The following is a 14,708-nucleotide window of genomic DNA, read 5'->3' on the forward strand; positions in this document are numbered from 1 at the left end:
TACAAGGGCCCAGTCGACAGCCAGGCAAGACTTAGATCATCTTGAAACTCGCTAAACTGTGAGTCTGCCAGAATTGCACCCAAGACGCAGTCAAGCCTAGTCACCCGCTGTTAAGTTACAGCTGAAGCAATATAGAGTTGGAGGACCTCGTGTTGAGTGTGGCGCCAGGATATTGTACTGCAGCAGTAGGGCGTGAAGCTCCCGTGACTAGTACCTTAATATCGTGGTACTGTACGGGACTCCTGGGACCACGTGCAATGAACCATGTCTGAATATTAATTGCTAAACACAGAAGACCTGCAAAAACCCCGACGTGACTCCTACGTGACTATAGACAGTTTTATTGTGTATAAATTAATGTCGAAAATTTTAAGAGTTTCTGTCTAAATACATTAACTTGTAAATATCAATAAACCACATCAGTCAGCTCAGCATCAACCCCTGGCCCCGCTCAACCCCTAAACCTCAGGACTCTCGACCTCGCTACAGCAGGATATTCTCACTCTACAGGGGAATATGATCCTACAGTATCCTGCTGCATACTTAGGCTTCGTAGATGTGTGAGTGTGAGTAAACAAACTCCTCTGGGTTGGTGGAGTGTACAGTTGTTTCGCCTGTCGCCTATTCGCCCCAGAATTTTACACAACCAAGGTAATCAACGATGGCAGTTATCATTATGACTAAGCCGTACTTTTATAACTAAATGTGAGTACTAGCGAGAACCCTTTATCTGGGGAACCCTAACCTAACCTAACCTAACCTAACCTAACATAACATAACATAACATAACATAACGTGTACACGAACAGAGAGAGAGAGAGAGAGAGAGAGAGAAACAGGCTATGAGGCGAGCTGGCAGGGGACGAACTTGCTATGATGCGATTTGGTAAAGGGTAAAGTGGTATGGGCGAACAGGCTATTAGTGGGGTCGGTAGCATCATAATTTGTTACAAAGTTTGAGAAAAGTGATTTTTCAATGTTATCCTATAGATTTTGACCCAAGGAATCCAAATCCGAAGATGCCCCAAATATCTGACCCCAAATAAGGTCATCAATTGAACCTTTAGAGGTCATTCAAGGTAATTTTGTCATAAACTGAAACAACAACGGAAGGTGTTAAAGAGGCCGTATTGGTGTCATTATAAATATTGCTATTTTATCCCAGGTTGATCTTAAATGACCTGTGGAGGTCACAAGGTTGACCCCACCACTTTATACTTCGAAATAAAAGTGCTTTATCTTGAAGGTGTGAGTTGGAAGTAGGTGAGTTGGAGGCAGTGGGTGTGGATGCGGAGTTGCTGAGGTTGTAGGAAGGATGTGAGTGGGAGGGATGAAGGTGGTGGTGTGGGTGTGTTCTTACCCCTCCCACGTCTATACTGTTCTAAATTCTTATATCTCACTACAATACTTTCTTTATATAGACATCCTCTCCATCATTTTTTTTTCAATATATGTGAATCAAATGGGTTCTTACACGCAAGAGGTTATACTGTACAGTATGTAATAAGGGGTATTAGCCTTGTAGGATCTGTTTGTTGACGCCACCGCTCGCCACCTCACTCACCCAACACTACACAGCGTCTGTTTGGACTGTGATCGGGGGTGACATCAAAACTACTTCACACAGAAGAAATGCCAAGGGCTGAACAACACCTTTACTGTATTTCAAATGTTTTCATTGACTGAGTGTTGGCACGGTGTTCGTAATTTCGTTTAATTCATCAAGAAAATGTTGTTTTTACATAAGGAAATACAAACAAACTCGAGAAAGTGTAAATATGTACTGGTGTTTTGATCTACGTCCTCAATTGCGGGACTGATCAAATATTTTTCATAAGAGCAGCAAGTTTTTTGTTCTCAACTTCTGCCAAGTCTAATATTAAATTAATGGCAGCAACTTCCATAACTGACCAAGAGGATTCACAATCTTTAGTTTCATGCACATCATAAACTTGTGTGTTCACCTTCCCCACACACACACACACACACACACACACACACACACACACACACACACACACACACACACACACACACACACATACACACACACACACACACACACTACTACTACTACTACTACTACTACTTTGCTGTCACTCGGAATCGAGTACGATGATCAACCAGCTATGATACAATGACATGAGTTATTAGGGATCTCACCGAGGTTGGTGAGTTTTGAGGTGACTAAAGAGGCCGATACGGGACCTGCAGAGTCGTTCACATTAGTTGCACATGTGGAGGACTGCATCTGGTGCGGGAGGGGCAGTGACAGCATCTTTCCGGCGTTGGCTATTGTCTGCCTCGGTTTACAGTCGGGCTAACTCGAAAGTATTGACACCTTCTCGTGTGGTGCTCCTCCAAGAGTTACGATGTGGAGTAATCGACTCCCTGATGAGGGGGTCGATTTGGCACCTTTTCAGGTTTGTCTTAAGACTATCCTTATACCTTTCCAATTGCCCGCCGGCGTTACGTTTACTATTCGTTAGGTGACTGTAAAGAAGCTGCTTTGGCAGTCGACTGTCATCCATGCGGATAACATGGCCAGTCCGACGTAGTTGTTCATGGATAATGGGGATAATGGTAGCCTCGATGCTCCTACAGTTGGAGTCAGTGAGAATACTGGCATTTGTTCTCTTGACTTCCCAGCGAACACGGAGGGTGGAAAGTAGGCTCTGTTGGTAAAAGTTTTCAAGTGCCTTGAGGTGCCTCCTGTATGTGACCTATGTCTCAATGCCATATAGCAGAGTGGGGAGGACCACTGCTCGATATACGTGCAGCTTTGTAGATAATTTCAGCTCCCTACTGCTGAAGACAGGGTTTCGGAGTCTACCAAAGGCGAGAGATGCACATCTGATCCGATGCTGAATCTCTTCACCGAAGTCTGCGGTGGTGGACAATTGGGAGCCGAGATAATGAAAGTGGGTAACATTAGAGAGGGTAGTACCGTTAAGCTGGATGGATGGTGAAGGTGTGTCTGAACCAGGGGCAGGTTGAAAGAGAATCTGAGTCTTACGTACATTCACCTCAAGGCCAAAGCGTGCATGCGCATCTGCGTAGGTGTTCAGGATCTGTTGTAGGTCGTGTTCAGTGTGAGTAACAAGGGTGAGGTCGTCTGCATACAAAAGTTCAGTAATGGAAGTTGCCGACACCTTTCTTTTTCTTGGAGTCGTTTTATGTTGAAAAGACCCTTCACCCGGTACGCGATGTCCACCCGCCGGCTAAATTGGCACTGGCACGAGTAAGGAGGGCAGGCAAGAAAATGGAAAAAAAAACATTTGGTGCCAGTACACACCCTTGTTTAACTCCTGTTTGGATGAGGAAGAACTCAGACTGGGTGCCGTTGTGCAGGACACTGTCGTTCATGCCATCGTGGAGTTGCGTCACAATGGAGATAAATTTTGCTGGGCTTCCCTGTTTACCGAGTCGAAGGCCTTGGTTAGGTCGATGAAAGCCATATACAGGTCACGACTCTGTTCTCTGCACTTTTCCTGTGTCTGGCGGGCAGCAAAGATCATGTCATTGGTTCCACGTGATGGTCTGAGGCCACATTGAGATTCTGGGAGGAAGTTTTCCGCCCCAGGAAGGTCTCTGTTTAGGGGGATTCTGGCGATAATCTTGCCAGCTACGGAGAGCAGCGAGATCCCGCAGTAGTTGCCACAGTCTGGCCGGTCTCCTTTGTTCTTATAAATATTGACAATGGAGGAGTCTTTAAGAGCTTGGGGGATTTCCTCCTTTTCCCATATATTCTCCAGGAGAGAGTGGAGACGGCTAGTAAGCAGAGGTCCTCCTGCTTTATACTCCTCGGCTGGGATTATATCAAGCCCTGGGGCTTTGTTATTTTTCATCTGTTTCATGGCAGTAGCTACCTCATCCAGTGAATGGAAGATAGATGAGGTGGGTCAGCTCTGGATGATGAGGGACCTGCTGGGAAGTCAATACATCCACATCGGTGTTTCGATTGAGCAGTAAATAGTAGTGCTATTTCCAGCGCTGAAGGAGGCATTCATTGTCTTTGATTATGGAGTTACCGTCGGATGAGCGGAGGGGTTTGCCCATAAAATGTTTTAGTGAAATTGAAAAATTCGCGCATCTTGTGCTGATCCGCAATTTTTTGTATTTATATGCTTTATTTTTAAACCAGTCGTTATTTAGATTGCAAAGTTTCCGCTGGGCCGCTGCTTTCTTCTTGAGGAAGGTAGCAGCTTTCGTCCGAGACTGAGCGGTGTTCTGCCAGTTAGTAAAAGCAGCACGTTTATCATCGATGAGTACGTTGATTGCCGGGTCATTTTCATCAAACCAGTCCTGGTGTATTCTTTTGGTCTGGCCGAGGGTCTCTCTGCAGGTTTTTGTCATGACAGTGTTGAGAATATCCCATTCGGCACTGGGATTTGCGTTGTTTGCTCCTGGGTTGTTTATCAGCCCATGTTTGAGCTGCTCTCTGAAAAAATGTGCTATCGCTGGATCCTCCAGACGCTTAGTGTTAAAACCTCTTCTGGAGGCTTGCTGCCTTCGCCATTTTGGGGCGACGTGAAGTGAGAGCTTGGCTCTGACAAGCCGATGATCAGTGTCACAGTGGTGTGAGCCATGCATGGCACGGGTGATGAAGACATCTCGGCAATCTCTTTCCCTGACAGTGATGTAGTCAATGAAATGCCAGTGTTTGGATCGTGGGTGTTGCCACGAACCCTTGAAATTATCGGCCTGCCTAAACAAGATATTGGTGATAGTGAGGTTGTGTACAGCACACTTGTTGACGAGGAGTAGGCCGTTGGGATTACATTTGCCTAGTCCATTTCTCCCTATGGTTCGCTGCCAAATGTCAGCATCTCTGCCAGCTCTGGCATTGAAGTCAACAAGGAGCACAACCTTGTCTTCTCTTGGGATATAGGTTAGCACTCTGTCGAGGTCAGCATAAAAGGCCTTCTTGAGGTCATCCTCTGGGACCAATGTTTGGGCGTATGCACTGCTGAAAAAGGCATGATGTGAGTGATTCAATAGACGTTTCAGTTAGCCTGTGTAGGATGTGTGGGCGGATGGCAAAGCCAACTCCATAAATGCGGTTTCTTTCTGCAGGAGGCTTACCCTTCTAGAAAAAGGTATCGCCAGATCCCCGATCTGTGAGTTGACCCTCATCTGGGAGCCGGGACTCACTAATGGCTGCTATGTCGATGTTATACCTAGCCAGGTCTTTTGCCACAAGGGCAGTTTTTCTCTCAGGACGCTCATTCGTGCCAGTCTCCAGGAGGGTCCTGACATTCCATTTTTTTTGGATCTGTGATTTTGATTGTGTATTCGACTGCATAAGGATGACCTTACTGGGTGCGGTTGTCCAGTCAAGTTGGTTTTTTAGGCAGGCTATGTTTAGGGCATATTTTCTAGCCCCCTCCCCATGTGGGTGAGCAGAGTGGCTCCTCGAAACGGCTGCTTAGTAGGGTGTGTCATACGGAGGCGAATTTTTTTTTTTTTGAGTTTGAAAAATCGGCCCATGGTATTAATGATGTAGTTCTATGTGCAGAATCATGTGATATCTTCAGATTTGAAAAGTTTTCATTTTTTGCTAGGTAAATTTTAACTTGAAATCTTATGAAAATTCAGTATTCCCACCCTTTTACCAACACCACTAAATAGCTTATTTAAAGTAAAGTAAATGTATCAGGTTAATTTATTAGGATGAAAATGATCCAGAATAGTGAAACGAATGATCTTGACACATTTATTAAATTTAATATTCCTTTAGAAAACAAAATCATCAAATACAAAAACCGGTTTTACTACTACGACCCGGTGTTGCTGCACACCATAGAGAACATGTCTTTCTTGCTTCTGTTTCTACTCATCACCTCCCTGCTGACCACCTGAGCTCGGATGTAGCCTTCCCTCCTCTCCTGGCTGTACACGTGACTGCTGGCCTCGCTCTCTACTCTGGGTGTGCGAGGGCCAGGCAGGGACATGCATGGGGTTGTCAGGAAAGCTCTGACTTGAACATTGGTGAGGCTGCAGGTAAGAGGGGGCTCACTGCCAGCCTGGATGTTATCAGATCTATGAGAATCAGTGAGGGGTCTTGGCACCTAGATTGACTTCAAGAGTCTTCCTGACCCTGAAGGAATCGTCACCAACTGATTCGTCATGCCCAGATCCTCTCATAAGTCTCATATCCAAGATCTTTTTGACTGCCACTCTTTTCTCCTCCTCATCCTTACTGCAGAGCATTGTCTGCAGAACTGCCTCGGGATGAGCATGCCAGGAAGATCTCCTCACAGTCTGCTCCACAATCTGAACAACCTTCCTTGGCTGACTCCTCAGGAGCTCAAGCTGGAAGAACATGCCTCGGACCTTCGAACATCAGTAGCTTGACCTTGGTGACAGACCAATTTGTGATAGACACTCACGATGTAGATTGGACTAATAGAGTCTCAGATTGTGAAGCTGGTTCCTTTTCAGTTTATGATGAGCGACCCAGATTCTGCAGAACCTGAGGCCGTTTGTGAGCCACCTAGAATGTGAGACTGGACCTATCTGCTGAGTAAGCAAGTCTATCAGGCATGACCCCAGTTTTGATGGCACTGCAAATCATGTAACCATAGTACTGGTCAGTACTCAGGTCGTCAATGACAGTATGTGCAAGCTCAACGAGTGGAGGGCCAACTGTGATTTTCTCAAGACTCAGTGGCAGAGTCCAGCATCTTGCCAAGAGGACCAGACCATCTGTTGTTTGAAAGAGTCTTACCATCCAGCTCCTGGATCAGATGTCTGAGTGGCAACTCGTTGGTGTGGAGGTCACAAACAATCCAGACAAGCTTCCTCCCAATCTTCCGCTCTATCCACTGTATGACCCCCCTTGCCACCCTGTGTTCGTGTTGGTGCTGTCCCCTCCAATGGCCTGCAGGGTCTGGTCTACGTTCCTCTCTCTGAGCCAGTTCACAATGTTATCTGCCACTATCTCAGCTGGTTTCCTGATGTCATCTTTCTCTGGAGTGAAATGCCACAAATGCTTCCCTCCTGGTTCACTGCAGCAGGAGTAGTGTTCCTCCTACACCATGGCAGGGAACAACTTGTCAGAATCTCCAACTTTCATGAACACTTTAGTGTCATCCCTTCTCCCATCAAAGAACAAACAGGTGAAGTTCCATTTTCTCTTATCATATCAAACTCCTCTTCTAGGTTACTGACAAGTTTCTCCTGAGCTCTCATGCTTTATTTATGATCCTGCAGGTGGAGCATCATCAGGTGTTTATCAAACCACCGTCAATCCAGGCAGCTGATACTTATCTCACTGCAGTTTCTCTGAGACCAGTGTGGTGTCGCATGCTGGCCAGAGCTATGCTCGGGATATCTTTCTATTTCAGTCTTATACCTAGAGGTTTAGGATCATTATTTTCTGGGTTAGGGACAAAGTCACCCATTCTCCTGGTCAGCATTCGGATCAGCCATGGGAAATCATTCGACTCTGAATCAACCGGCTCAATCATCGGCCTTTTTTACCTCACCCTGGGCCTTCTCAAGTCTCTTTTCCTCGGCAACTCTTCTCCTCTTCTGTCTCTCTGTGGCAGCCTCCTGTCTCTTGGACTCCGGAATATCTTGGCTAGAAATCTTGAGAGCCCCTATACTACCAGTCTTCTCTCTCTGTGCTTTGACAAATGCCAGTTCGATCACAGGAATCTTCAGTTCACGCTTGCAAATACAGGAGATGTGGGCCTCGGATTTACAGTCACGATCGCATCCAAACTCAGGACAGAGAACAATTGGGCACTTGCAAGTAATTATGTCAAATAACTGGTCCAGTTGCTTGGCAAAGCTGTCCTTAACTGCAAGTTTTCCTCTCCGAAGAGAGATATCTCTTGCCTTTTCCCAACTGGCTAGCAGTCTCTCACTAATCTTCTTCTGACTTGTTATGACTGGAGGCTTGAACTGAGCGTTAGCCAGAGTGTACTGGGCCAAGACAGCTTTGGTCATATCACTGCCAATGTCTTTGTTTGTGTAAGTTCTTTGGTTCTTTTCACTGATTTGCCTGATTAAAACACCGTATCTCAAAGCATCTCTCAATGTAGGCAACTCCGACTTCAGGAGCTCTCTCCCAGACCCAAGATAGTGACTGAGATGGCTGGATTTTTGGTTCCTCGTCCTGACACAAGCAGCCATCGCAAGTATTATCAACTTATAAATGCATCAGAATCTGAAACAGAAAAAAATATTGTTAGTTGGGTTTGTTAAGAATGAAGTCGAAAGCAATGTTCACTATTTTAATTGTAATGCACTAATGCAGCTGTTCGTTAGATTTTCGATAAATTTCACGCTAAAATTTACCAAGCAAAAGGTTGCAAAATATTGAAACTGAAATTATTTTCTGTTTATATACACTAAAATCTACCAAAAAAGTGATGGGCCATTAGTTTTAGCTGATTTTCCTCTATGACACACCCTAACTGTGCTTAGTCGCACAGACAAGAACCGTATTGCACTGCTGCCTAGGTCCCAGTGCATAAACGACCATCTTATCTGTGCCGCCCATGTGCAGAGTTGTGACTAGAGACTCCTGGCAGTTATCTCTGGCTGTCCCCATCGCCACTCGTCCGTCCCCATAGGACTTCTGGGGGTATAGGGTTTTTGATGATGATGAGATTTGTGATGAGCTGGATGATGGCTGCGCATGAGTTGATTTATGTGGCGAGGCAGAGCGCAGGCTGCAACCACACATCTTAACTCTCCCTTTTCCTGATCCAGTGGTGCAAGTGTTGCAACGACGTGAGGGAGAGTTGCAATGGACTACCAATAGCCCAATTTGTTGGGATTCGCCTTAGTAGCTTGTCCATCAGGCATTGCCTTCGTCCACCACTATAGTCGTTGGGTTTCCACAGTGGCCACCTCTACCGCTTATACCGCCGTTGGGGGTCTTGTTGGAGCTCTGTAACCATGTTCGCCTGATGCGGGGCTCCACCGCAGATTTTTTGTTCGGGGTTTATTTCCGTAGCTTTATACCTACCAGGGTTAATCCGCAAGGCAGCGGGGCGGTGGTTCGTAAGCATCAGAACGTGTTCACATGCCAGCAGGTCTATGTGCCGTCCCTTTGAGGCCCACTGCGCCTGCGAGATCCCCTGCTGGTCTAGCCTGGGCCCACGAAGCGCCCAGTTACCGTGAGTTGGCACGGGGAGGTACAGCATGAGTCTTGATGGTGAAGAGGCTGTTTACTGGCAGGGAAGACTGCGTGCATCCCTGTTTCTCATGAGGGCTAGCTAGCAGCGGCAGCTGAAAGTGAGAGGGAGCAAGCAGTGGTTGTACCTTAACACTGACATAATTCTGCCACACTAGACGCATTTTACCACCCTGTGTGTGACACACACACACACACACACACACACACATCTCTGAAGAACTACTTAAGTAGGGGAGTACTGTACAATGTCACTTTCCACCATTAATCGGTACAAGTCTCTACGTTCTTCATCACCGTCCAGCACGCCTGCAGCAGTACCACGATCTAAGATTAAAAAGATAAATGACCACAAAACAAATAAACCAATTAGGTCACCACCACAGAGGTATGATGCCTCCCCTACACTCCCCCACGAGTCATTCCGCCCCATACAGAGAGAAATTGTGCCTATTCCTACCTCCATTCCTCCCGCACTCCTCGGTTTTCATCACCCAGATCCATCACTGTCATCAGCCAGGAACCCCGTCTCCACCAAGCGACCTTCCAGTTTTTCCCAATATCTTGCCTTATAACTCCTCCACTCCACACCTCTCACCTTCCTCCTCATTCACCACACTCCTACTCCCCTTCACTCTCCTCCTTCCCACCACACCCTCCTTACACCTGCCACACTCCTCCACCCTCTACCACGGCTGCAGTATCTTATCAAGCAAAATATAAACCTGAATCACTAGACGGTAACTTCCTGTAACTTTCCGTGTCCCCGCCTTAAAACATTTGAAATGATATGTCGAAGTGAAGAGCGTCTCACTGGGGATATTTCCTCCAAGTTGTCCACGGGAAGAAGAGATCGGACCAGCGGGGAGACTTTGCATGATTTATGCCGCGACTTACACTCAGACAACAGTGAAGTTTGGAGACGAGAGGCTAACGTCTCCTCCCTTCCACACCCTCGTGACTACACCCATCTCCCTCCTACATCTCGTCAGTACACCCATCTCCCTCCTACACCTCGTCAGTACACCTCATCTCCCTCCTACACCTCGTCACTACACCCATCTCCGTCCTGCACCTCTACCACACCATCTCCTACCCTGTCACACCCATCTCCCTTCTACACCTCGTCACTACACTCATCTCCCTCCCTACACCCCTGTCACTACACTCATCTCCCCTCCCTCGCCTCACTACACTCATCTCCCTCCTACATCTCGTCAGTACACCCATCTCCCTCCTACACCCTCGTCACTACACCCCATCTCCCTCCTACACTCCGTCACTACACTCATCTCCCTCCTACACCCCTCGTCACTACACCCATCTCCTACACCCGTCACTACACTCATCTCCCTCCCATAACTCCCGTCACTACACTCATCTCCCTCCCACACTCCTGTCACTACACCCATCTCCCTCCTACACCCCCGTCACTACACTCATCTCCCTCCTACACCTCGTCACTACACCCATCTCCCTCCTACATCTCGTTACTACACTCATCTCCCTCCTACACCTCGTCACTACACTCATCTCCGTCCTGCACCTCGTCACATCACTCATCTCCCCATTCAGTACACCCATCTCCCTTTTACACCTCGTCACTACACTCATCTCCCTCCTACACCTCGTCACTACACCCATCTCCCCTACACCCCGTCACTACACTCATCTCCTCCTACACCCGTCACTACACCCATCTCCCTCCTACACCCGTCACTACACTCATCTCCCTCCTACACCCCGTCACTACACTCCATCTCCCTCCTACACCTCACTACACCCATCTCCCTACACCTGTCACTACACCCATCTCCTTCCTACACCTCGTCACTACACTCATCTCCCTCCTACACTCGTCAGTACACCCATCTCCCTCCTACACCTCGTCACTACACTCATCTCCTCCCTACACCTCGTCACTACACCCATCTCCCTCCTACCACTCGTCACTACACCCATCTCCCTCCCTACACCTGGCCACTACACCCATCTCCCTCCCACACCTCGTCTACACTCATCTCCTCCCACCCCTGCCACACTCATCTCCTCCTACACCCCGTCACTACACCCACTCTCCTACACCTCTCACTACACCCATCTCCCTCCTACACCTCGTCACTACACTCATCTCCTCCTACACCCTGTCACCACACTCATCTCCCTCCCACACCTCGTCACTACACTCATCTCCCTCCCTACACCCCGTCACTACACCATCCTCCCCACACCTGCCACCACACTCATCTCCTCCCACACCCCGTCACCACACTCATCTCCTACACCCCGTCACTACACTCATCTCCTCCCACACCTCGTCACTCACACTCATCTCCTCCTACACCCGTCACTACACCCATCTCCCTCCTACACCTCGTCACTACACCCATCTCCCTCCTACACCCCGTCTGCACTCATCTCTCCTCCTACACCTCGTCACTACACTCATCTCCCTCCCACACCCCTGTCACTACACCCATCTCCCTCCCTACACCTCGTCACTACACCCATCTCCCTCCTACACCCCGTCACTACACTCATCTCCCTCCCCACATCCTGTCACTACACCCATCTCTCCTACACCTCACACACCCATCTCCCTCCTACACCTCGTCAGCACACTCATCTCTCCTACACCTCGTCACTACACTCATCTCCCTCCTACACCTCGTCACTACACCCATCTCCCTCCACACCCCGTCACTACACTCATCTCCCTCCTACACCTCGTCACTACACTCATCTCCTACACCTCATCACACACCCATCTCCCTCCTACACCCCTGCACCACACCCATCTCCCTCCCACACCCGTCACTACCCATCTCCTCCCCACACTCTGTCACACACCCACCCCCCCACACCCCGTCAGCTACCCATCTCCTCCCCACACCTGTCACACACCCATCTCCCCCACACCTCGTCAGTACACCCACCCCCACACCCTGTCACACTCATCTCCCTCCCCACACCCTCGTCACTACACCCATCTCCCTCCTACACCCCGTCACCACACTCATCTCCTCCCTACACCTCGTCAGTACACCCACCCCCTCACACCCCGTCAGTACACCCATCTACCTCATACACCCTGTCACTACACTCATCTCCTCCTACACCCCGTCAGCACACTCATCTCCCCTCCCACACCCCGTCACTACACTCATCTCCTCCCACACCTCCTGTCACTACACTCATCCTCCTACACCCCGTCAGCACACCCATCTCCTCCCCACACCCGTCACCACACTCATCTCCCTCCCACACCTCGTCAGTACACTCATCTCCTCCTACACCCTCGTCAGCACACACATCTCCCTCCCCACACCCTCGTCATTACACCTCATCTCCCTCCTCAACTCTGTCACACTCATCTCCCTCTCACACCTCCTGTCACCACACTCATCTCCTCCTACACCTCGTCTGTACACTCATCCTCCTACACCTCGTCTCCACCTCATCTCCCCACCCTCGTCACTACACTCATCTCTCCCCTACCTCGTCACTACACTCATCTCCCTCCTCCCTACACCCTGTCACTACACTCATCTCCTCTACACCCTCGTCACTACATCATCTCCCTCCTACACCCTCGTCACTACACTCCATCTCCCTCCTACTCCTCTCTCCCCTCACTACACTCATCTCCTCCTACACCTCGTCACTACACTCATCTCCCTCCCACACCTCGTCACTACACTCATCTCCTCCCACACCCCGTCACTACACCTCATCTCCTCCCACACCTCGTCACTACACTCATCTCCCTCCCTACACCTCGTCACTACACTCATCTCCCTCCTACACCCTCGTCACCACACTCATCTCCCTCCTACACCTCGTCAGCACACCTCATCTCCCTCCTCCTACACCCTCGTCTGTACACCATCTCCTCCTCCACCTCGTCACTACACTCATCTCCTCCCCTACACCCTCGTCAGCACACTCATCTCCTCCCACACCCCGTCAGCACACTCATCTCCTCCCACACCCGTCACCACACCTTCATCTCCCTCCTACACCTCGTCACTACACTCATCTCCCTCCTCCACCTCGTCACTACACTCCATCTCCCTACCCTCGTCATTACACTCATCTCCTCCCCTACACCTCGTCAGTACACTCATCTCCTCCTACACCCTCTAGTACACCATCTCCTCCTACTCCTCGTCACTACACTCATCTCCCTCCTACACCTCGTCTGTACACTCATCTCCTACACCTCGTCACTACACCCATCTCCCTCCCACACCTCGTCAGCACACTCATCTCCCCACACCCGTCACCACACCTCATCTCTCCTACACCTGTCAGTACACTCATCTCCTCCCCTACACCTCGTCACTACACCCATCTTCCTCCTACACCTCGCTCACTACACTCATCTCCCTCCCACCTCGTCACCACACTCATCTCCTCTCCCACACCCTCGTCACTACACTCATCTCCCTCCTACACCTCGTCACTACACTCATCTTCCCTCCTACACCTCGTCACCACACTCATCTCCTCCTACACCTCGTCACTACACCTCATCTCCTCCCCACACCTCGTCACTACACTCATCTCCCTCCTACACCTCGTCACTACACTCATCTCCTCCCTACACCCTCGTCACCACACTCATCTCCCCTCCCACACCTCGTCACTACACTCATCTCCTCCCACACCTCCTCACTACACTCATCTCCCTCCTACACCTCGTCACTACACTCATCTCCCCACACCTCGTCACTACACCTCATCTCCCTCCTACACCTCGTCACTACACTCATCTCCCTCCTACACCTCGTCACTACACCTCATCTCCTCCTACCCCCGTCTCACTCATCTCCCTCCTCCCACACCTCGTCACCACACTCATCTCCTCCCACACCTCGTCACTACACCATCTCCTCCTACCCCTCGTCACTACACTCATCTCCTCCCACACCTCGTCAGCACACTCATCTCCCCACACCCTCGTCACACTCATCTCCCTCCCCACACCTCGTCACTACACTCATCTCCTCCTACACCCGTCAGTACACTCATCTCCCTCCTACACCCTCGTAGTACACTCATCTCCCTCCTACACCTCGTCACCACACTCATCTCCCTCCACCCCCTCGTCACTACACTCATCTCCCTCCTCTACACCCCGTCACTACACTCATCTCCTCCCACACCTCGTCACTACACCATCTCCTCCTACACTCGTCAGTACACTCATCTCCTCCTACACCTCGTCACCACACTCATCTCCTCCTACACCCCGTCACTACACTCATCTCCCTCCTACACCTCGTCACCACACTCATCTCCTCCTACACCTCGTCAGCACACTCCATCTCTCCCTCCCACACCTCGTCACTACACTCATCTCCTCCCACACCTCGTCACCACACTCATCTCCTCCTACACCTCACTCACACTCATCTCCCTCCTACACCCTCGTCACTACACTCATCTCCTCCCTACATCCTGTCAGTACACCCATCTCCTCCTACACCTCGTCACTACACCTCATCTCCCTCCTACACCCCTGTCACCACACTCATCTCCTCCTCCCACACCT

The sequence above is a fragment of the Homarus americanus genome, unplaced genomic scaffold, assembly GCF_018991925.1.
Source record: "Homarus americanus isolate GMGI-L3 unplaced genomic scaffold, GMGI_Hamer_2.0 scaffold45562, whole genome shotgun sequence".
NCBI lineage: Eukaryota > Metazoa > Arthropoda > Malacostraca > Decapoda > Nephropidae > Homarus > Homarus americanus.